Here is a 9,340-nt window from a genome sequence, read left to right on the forward strand (position 1 = left end):
ACTTCATACTTTCCTATCCAATTCCCTCAAAAGCTTGCCTTGGTTCCAAACTTAACCCATCTTACTCTCCTTCTGTTTCTACATCCAGCTCATGAGGGGGTGGAAAATCACAGTATCCAGGCCTGTCCCAATCAGCTTCACATTTCATGGCTCTTCACTCTTTAACTCCTTATCTCATTACCTTTAGGTCTTTTCATCTCTGGCCTTGGTCCAACCATTTGCCAATCAATACCTCCCTCATCTGTATCCACCTATTACTTGCCAGGCTTTGCCCCACCTCCACCTTTCTTCCAGCTTTCTCCCTCAAACTACAATCATCTGAGGAAGGGTCCCGACCCAAAACGTCACCTATCCATGTTCTCCAGTGATGCTTGCTGAGTTACTCCGCATGTTATGTTTTTGTCTGCATTTTATTTTTAAATTATCTTGTGTTCTTACTCATTGTGGGGTAATATAAGTGCTCCAATAAAAAAAATTACTCAAAAAACCCTTTGTCTCAAATCATTCAGCAAATGAATCGGCATTTAACCACTCTGTCGGGCCTATGACCTGCTTGCTGTCTTTTTGCATTCTTTCATTGGAGCACTTTGTTCAATTAAGTACATTTCAAGAACGATTTTTTGCCATAAATGAAGAGCATATAATAAGAATTTTAGACATTTGATCCTGAATGTTACATAACACAAAGAAATAAATTGACATTTGAGCACTCTTGAGTTTCGTATGTTTCTAAAGACACCCTTACAAATGAAAGGGCACTTTAATCTCTGTCTCATCTTACTGGGAGATCATTTTGTTTGAGTATAATATATAACGAGAGAAAAAGAAAATATTAACAGTTTCAATAAATTCAATGATATTCATTGAGGTAATGTTACTTTATTGTCACATGTACCTAGGTACAGTGACTTTCTTTGTTTTGCTTACAATCCAGTCAAATCATACCATAGATAAGCACAAAAGTGCAATGATTGTAGTGTAATAGCAGACTTCACTGAGACAGTGCACATAGAGTCGCCGCGTTTCCAGCGCCAACGACGTTTCAAAGTTGTTAAAAGCACACAGTCCATCTGGGCCTTAAAGGCCCGTGACATGGCAGCAACAATTCTCTTCGCCACCCGCCGCCATCTTGAAATCAGCCCTTTGACCAGCGTCTGCCGCCGTCGCCAACTTCCTGCACTCTCCTCACTGCCACTCCATCTTCAGGATCGAGCAGGAGATGAGCCTGGGATGATACCAGGTGGGTTCCCAGTTCCGCAGCGGGTCAGATAGGCCTGCTGTCGGGCTGTGGCCACGGCTCGCCGGGAGCTTCTGCCATGATCTTGAGAATTAATACAGGGAAGACTGCTGGTACACCAGTTAAATCAGATTAATAGGCCAGTATCCAGAGCCAAGATTAGCAATCCAAGATTCAAGATTCAAGATATCTTTATTTGTCATCCTTTTGGACGAAATTTAGTCACCCACAGTCCAATAATAAAAGCAATAAAACAAACAAATTACACAACCCCACCCAACGCACAAAAAAAGAAACATCCATCACAGTGAGTCTCCTCCAGTCCCCTCCTCACTGTGATGGAAGGCCAGAATGTCTTTTCGCTTCCCCCGCCGTCTTCTCCCGCGGTCAGGCTGGTGTCGTTGCCAAGTTCCAGGCCGCGCCGGCCGGTGGAAGGTCCGCAGCGGGCCGACCCCAGCCCCGCGATCCGGGGCGGGCAAACACGCTGCCGCTGTTGCTGCACGTCTGGGCGGTCGTGGCTCCCGACATTGAAGCCCCCGTCAAGCAGAGAAAAATCCCGCGGCCTTTTTCAGGCTGCGCTGGATGGTGAAATGTCCGCGGCGGGCCGACCCAAGCCCTGCGATCCGGGGCGGGCGAACACGCTGCCGGAGCTCCCGATGTCAGCATCCACGCGGCCCGAGCCGAAGGCGAGTCGCAGCCGCTCCCGCAGCCTCCGAGGACGGCCGGCTCCGTTGATGGTGAGTCCGGTCCGTGGGCTCTGCGAACCGGAGCCATGGAGGCCGCCAGCTCCAGGAGTTGGGCCGATGGTAGGCCGCAGCAGGAACGGCGACCCGACCCAGAAAACAAAGGTCGGATCTCCGTTCGGAAGGGACACATATTACAATTTTACAGTTTCCCCCCTCCCCCCCACATACACACATAGTACACAAACACAAAAACACGACATCACATCTACAATTAAGACAAAAAAAACAACAAAACACAGAGACAAACGGACCACAGGTAAGCCGCAGCTGCTAGGGCAGCGCCGCCATCCAGGGACCTGAGTTCAAATCACACAACAGTGAAGAATTTAAATACACTATATGTTTTGCAATTGTGGAAAACAGCAAGTAAGTAATGATGACCACAAAAACAACTGGAGTGTTGTGAAAACCCATCTATTTCATTAATGTCCTCATGGGAGGAAAGCAGCCATCCTTAACTAGCCTGTGGGCACCATGGTGGTGCAGCGGTAGAGTTGCAGCCTTACAGCGCCAGAGACCTGGGTTTGATCCAGACTACGGGTGCTGCCTGTAAGGAGTTTGTGCTTTGTCCCTGTGACCACATGGGGTTTTTTCCAGGTGCTTCCTCCCAAACTCCAAAGACATACAGCTTTGTACGTTAATTAACGTCTGTAACTTGTAAATTGCCCCTAGTATGTGGGATAGTGCTAGTGTACAGGGTGATCACTTGTTTGCGCATACTCGATGGGCCAAAGCGCCTGTTTCTATGCTGTTTCTCTTAAGTCTGAAGTCTAAAGTGTAAAGCCTGGCCTAAGTGGACTCCAGAACTGCAGCAAGGATTTCATTGCCCTCTGGAATAGTCCAGAACTTTGCTCAGTTGAGCCATTACATCTAGACTACAGGCCGCAGTTTAAGAAGGTAGCTTACTTCTCAACCTTCTCAACAACAATTTAGAATGGGCAACAAATGCTGGTCCTGCCAGTGCCACTGAATCCTGAAAAATGAATAATTATCTTTAAAAAGACGATTGGAATCGTGGCACTTTCTGGAGAACTGGAAACGGTATTTCTCTTTAAAGGTTCAGATAGTTTTTGAGCTAAACACAAAGTGTTGGAGTAATGCAGTGGGTCAGACGGCATCTGTGGAGGGACTTCTTCAGACTCAGGGTCCTGACCCAAAACACTGCCTGGCCATTTTCTCCACAGATGTTGCCTGACCCGCTAAGTTACTCCGGTACTTTGTGTTTTGCCCACAATTCCAGCACCTGCAGTTCCTTGTGTCTCAGAATCTGAAGAAGGGTCCCGATCCAAAACGTTGCCTGTCCATTCCATCCACAGATGCTGCCTGACCCGCTGATTTGCTCCAGCACTTTGTGTTTTGCTCAAGATTCTAGCATCCGCAGTCCCTTGTGTATCTAAGATAGCTTTTGCCCAGTTAGTTCTATTTCTGTTTACAGTACATATAACATTTTTGGAGGTTAGCAATATGTCGGCTATCACCTTATCACAAACATTGCCTTAATCTCTGAATGTGGATGGACCCTTTAAGAATGTGGAGGTGTGAGATGAGGTTTTGCTTGCTTAGTGAACCACCGTTGCTTGGACACTGGACAATGTGTGATCCTTTCACCATCCGACTGATGAAATGTCTCACTCTCTGTACACCCTCCTTTCATGCTATTGATTGTCTCTCACAATGGAGACATTGATGACAGCTTTGGAACCTCCTTTGCTTCAGATTTTCCACCATTTCCTGATGTCCCCATAAGTTCATAAGACAAATAGGAACAGAATTAGGCCATTCGGCCCATTGAGTCTGCTCTGCCATTCAACTATGGCTGATCCATCTTTTTTTCTGGACCCCATTCTCCTGCCTTCTCCCCATAACCTTTGACGCCCTTACTAAATAAGAACCTATTAACCTCTGGTCTAAAAATACCCATTGACTTGGCCTCCACAGCCATCTGTGGCAATGAATTCCATAGATTCACCACGCTCTGGCTAAAAATATTCCTCCTCATCTCCATTCTAAAGGTACGTCCTTTTATTCTGAGGCTGTGCCCTCTGGTCCAAGACTCTCCCACGACTAGAAACATCCTTTCCACGTCCACTCAGTGTAAGGTTTTCATTATTTGGTACGTTTCAATGAGATTCCCCCTCAGACCACTGATATCACTTATTTTTTAATATACTCATCGCCTAAGAAATGACTGACATTAATCGTCCTACTAGTTGCACTGTTCGCATCCCTTCATTATCACTTCTTCCCCAGCCAACAATGGGCCATTATGGGCTCCACCCTTCCTTGATCATCTGTTGCTGGCCCTGCTTTCTTCTGGCCTTTTCTTACCTCCAGTTAACTCCCTTCTGTTTTCAGTTTGAAAAATGATCCCCACCCAAAACGTCACCCATTCTTTTTGGTGCTGCCTTAACCCACTGAGATACTTGAGCACTTTGTGTCTATTTTCAGCATAGATCAGCATCTGCAGTTCCTTTCTACACACACACACACAAGCTGCACAAAAGCAAAGATTCACAACTTTAATTTATTTTCTTCAACTTTCCCAACGACTACGTTAGGTTCAAGAGATGGAATTTGATCCAAGGGAACAGCTAAAACTTGTTTGTCGCAGAATTCAAAGGACGTTAGACACTTTAGGTCTATTGGTTATTTGTTGTTAACTGACTGCTATTTTAGGATGGAGTATTCAGATGCAGTTTTTTACACGACGGTTATTCATTAAATATTTTAGCCTCTTCACACACTCAAAACTTTCTCAAGCAGGGTAGAAATAATAGAGTCTTACGGCGTGGAAACAGGCCCTTCGGCCCAACCTGCCCACATCGACCAACATGTCCCATCTACCTAAAGCTAACATCATAAGGTTTGACCCAACTTCATTGCTTATCCAATAACCAATACATGATGCCAAAATAAAGTCCAGATTTTCCCTCCCAGATACTCACATGATGGGACAAGGGAGATGTTGTGTGTAAATCCTGCAGTTGGTCTTTCGTGAATGAGTCATAGAGTCGTACAGCACAGGAACAGGCCTTTTGGCCCAGTTCGTCCATGCCGACCAAGATGCCCCCTCTACACTAGTCCCATATCCCCACATTTGGCCCATCCATGTACTTGTCCTATCCATGTACCTGTCTAAATGTTTCTTAAACATTGCTATACCACTTGCCTCAACTACCTCCTCAGGTCTGAAGAAGGGTCTCGACCCGAAACATCACCCATTCCTTCTCTTCCGAGATGCTGCCTGACCTGCTGAGTTACTCCAGCATTTTGTGAATAAATCGATTTGTACCAGCATCTGCAGTTATTTTCTTATACCTCCTCAGGCAGTTCATTCCATACACCTACCACCCTTGGCATGAAAAAGTTACCCCTCATGTTCCTATTAAATCTTTTCCCCTCACCTTAAACCTATGGTTCTCGATTCCCCTACTCTAGGCAAGAAACGCTGTGCATCTAGCCAATCTATTCCTCTCATGGATTCCTCTCTCAAATCTGAGAGAGGAATCCAATGTATAACTGTAGGATTGTTAATCTACTACTGCACATTTGATGACGCAGTGTTACTGCTCCGTCCTGGGGACGGAGTTGTATTCATAGGTGATGGTCTTGGAAGGGAGGATGCTCCTCAAACTGTGGAGCATCTTGGACAATTCAGCTCACCCCTTCCATGACACACTGGTCAACCTGAGGTGTACCTTCAGCAACAGACTGGTTCCACCAAGATGCAGTAGAGAACGCCACAGGAGATCCTTTTTCCCTGTGGCTATCAAACTGTACAAGTCCTCCCCATTCAGTCATAGGGTAGACTGATCCCTCCCCCCTCCCCCCCCCCCCCCCCCTTCCCAATCTTTGCACACCCCCAATCCTTTCCATTTGTAACTTTAATTTATGTTTCATGTATCTTGTGTTTTACGACTGTTGGCAGACCAAATTTCCTCCTGGGATAAATAAAGTTCTATCGTATCATATCGTACCAATGAAAATCTCAACCAGTATATTAACAATGTTCTCATTTTTAAAAATGTATAAAAGCTTCCCAACAAACCACTGTGATACTTTAACGGTTGACAACCATGAAACCCTGAAATATTACCTGCATCTGGTGACTTGGTTAAAGATGATCTAGTTCGATAATCATAAAATCTTGTCTTCTGTTTGGCTCTGTGTTTAGCTCTGGCTATCATTTGCAGTCTCTTATGTGACCTCAGTGATGTGCTTTTGCTCAGTACTGCGGTAATGGAATTATACCTTAACCGGGTTTATTACTTTAATGCCATGTGACCCTGCCATGCTGATCCACACTACCTATTTCCTTTATTATTTTGCAGTTAATATAACTGAGGTGTATTAAAAGATTTCCCCTTTTCTTAGGTACCCTTGTAATGCTCCTGTTCAGTAATGTTCAATCTGAAGAAGGGTCTCGACCCGAAACGTCACCCATTCCTTCTCTCCAGAGATGCTTAGAACTGAGATGAGGAAAAAAAAATTCACACAGAGCGTGAATTTGTGGATTCTCTGCCTCAGAAGGTAGTAGAGGCCGATTTACTGGATGCATTCAAAAGAGAGTTAGATAGAGCTCTTTGGACTAGCGGAATCAAGGGGTATGGGGAGAAGGCAGCAATGGGGTACTGATTGTGGATGATCAGCCATGATCACAGTGAATGGTGGTGCTGGCTCGTAGGGCCAAATGGCCTACTCCTGCACCTAATGTCCATTTATATATGCTGCCTGTCCCGCTGAGTTACTCCAGCATTTTGTGTCTACCTTCGATTGAAACCAGCATCTGCAGTTCTTTCCCACACATGTAATGCTTTCCCACACATGGGTATCAGATTAAAATCATTTTAGACATTTAGGCAATTAGGAGATATGAGATGAGATGAGATGAGATGAGAGGAGAGTAATTGGATGGGAGGGGAGTGGAGGAGAGGAAAGGGGAGGAGTGGAGTGGAACGGATGGAATGGCATAGCATGGATACAGGCCCTTCCATCCATCAAGTCCACAACAACCATTGATCACCCATTCATGGTAGTTCCATTATATCCCACTTTTGCATCCACTCCTCCACTCCCCACACACCAGGGACAATATACGGAGGCTATTTAACCTACAAAACTGCACATGCTTGGGATGTGGGAGAAAAGCGGAGCACCGGAGGAAAATCAGGGAGAACAGGCAAACTCCACACAGACAGCACCGACAGTTAGGATCGAACCAATGTGGCTGGTTCTGTGAGGCAGAAGCTCTATCAGCTGCGCCATGGAGCCGCCCATTTCATACTGAGTTTTACTGATTTGTGAAAGCACCCAATACGAATATCTGTTTGGTTCCATTCTCAGTGGAGCTGAGTATAACAGGTTACTGCGGTGGTGACCGAATAATAACAGAAGCCTTACACCTGGATAACGATCCAAAGACTTTATTAACTACACAGCAAGCACGACCTCAGGCCTGCACGTTCCACTTACACTAACCCGAATCTCGCAAGCAGTGGTCACTCAAAAGCTAATGGGGCGTAACTACAAAAGCATGACACATAACATGAGTCTGAAGAAGGGTCTCGACCCGAAACATCACCCATTCCTTCTCTCCTGAGATGCTGCCTGACCTGCTGAGTTACTCCAGCATTTTGTGAATAGACACCATTACACTAATCAGAATCAACAGCGATACAGACCCATAAACTAGGCACGTCATGTATAACAATCGATGACAAACTGGAGGAAAGTTAAACATTGTCTACATACTTCACAACCGGCCTGCAAACACGGCCAACACGTGTACGATAGAGACCATCTCCATTCTTCTTATCCGGGGAGAGAGCAGGTTCATGGACTGACGTCTTTAATCTGTGGAATTCATTGCCACAGACAGCTCTGGAGACCAAGTCATTGGGTATATTCAAGGCAGCGATAAGCAGCTTCTTGATTAGTTAGGGTGTCAGAGGTTATGGGGAGAAGGCAGCAGAATGGGGTTGAGAGGGAAAGATAGTTCAGCCATGATTGAATGGCAGAGTAGACTTGATGGGCTGAATGGCCTAGTTCTGCTCCTATGAATTTATGAGCTGATAATGTTGTACAGCTCGTGTGAATGAAGTCATAGAGTTATACCCATCTTCGGCCCAACTTCTCCATTGCTTACCAAGATGCCTATCTAAGCTCGTCTCCTTTGTATTTGCCCCTTTTCTATCTGACTAGTGATTAGCCACAACAGTCAGCCAACAAGGGAATCAAGAACAAGAGGACTTAGATTTAAGGGGAGAGGGGCAAAATGTAATACAAACCTGAAGGGCAACATTTTCACACAGAGGGTGGTAGATATGTGGAACGAGCTGCCAGAGGAACTAGTTGAGGCAGGTACAAGAACAACATTTAAAGGACATTTGGAGTTCCGCAAGGGTCGGTGCAACTCTTCGCTTTGTATATTAATGATTTGGACGAGGGGATTAAAAGTTTATTGGCCAAGTTTGCGGATGATACGAAAATAGGTAGACGGGCAGGTAGTGTTAGAAAGCAGGGACTCTGCAGAAGGACTTGGACAGGTTGGGAGAATGGGCAGAGAAGTATATATGGAGCAGCAGAGTGTAGAGTCATGCATTTTGGTAATTGGAATAAAGGCGTAGACTATTTTCTAAATGGGGAGAGAATTCAGAAGTCGGAGGTGCAAAGGGACTTGGGAGTGCTGGTGCAGGATTCCCAAAAGGTTAATCTGCAAGTCGAATCAGTAGTAAAGAAAGCAAACTCAATGCTAGCATTTAGTTCAAGAGGTCTTGTATACAAAAACAGGGAGGTAAGGTTGAGGCTCTTTAAGGCGCTGGTAAGGCCGCATTTGGAATATTGTGAGCTATTTTAGCACCATATCTGAGGAAGGATGTGTTGGTTCTGGAGAGGGTCCAGAGGAGGTTTACAAGAATGATCCCAGAAATGAGTAGGTTAACCTATGATGAGCGTTTTTCGGCACAGGGCCTGTACTCGCTGGAGTTTAGAAGAATGAGGGGGGACCTCATTGAATAGTGAAAGGCTTGGATAGAGTGGATGTGGAGAGGATGTTTCCTACTAGTGGGAGAGTCTAGGACTAGAGGTCATAGCCTCAGAATTAAAGGACGTTCGTTTAGGTAGGAGATGAGGAGAAATTACTTTAGTCAGAGGATGGTGAATCTGTGGAATTCTTTGCTGCAGAAGCCTGTGGAAGCCAAGTCAGTGGATATTTTTGAAGGCAGAGATATATAGATTCTTGATTAGTAGAGGTGTCAGATGTTATGGGGAGAAGGCAGGAGAATGGATAGGAGGAGAGATCAATCAACCATGATTGTATGGCAGAGTAGACTTGATGGCCCAAATAGCCTAATTCTAC

The sequence above is a fragment of the Rhinoraja longicauda genome, chromosome 13, assembly GCF_053455715.1.
Source record: "Rhinoraja longicauda isolate Sanriku21f chromosome 13, sRhiLon1.1, whole genome shotgun sequence".
Taxonomy (NCBI): domain Eukaryota; kingdom Metazoa; phylum Chordata; class Chondrichthyes; order Rajiformes; family Arhynchobatidae; genus Rhinoraja; species Rhinoraja longicauda.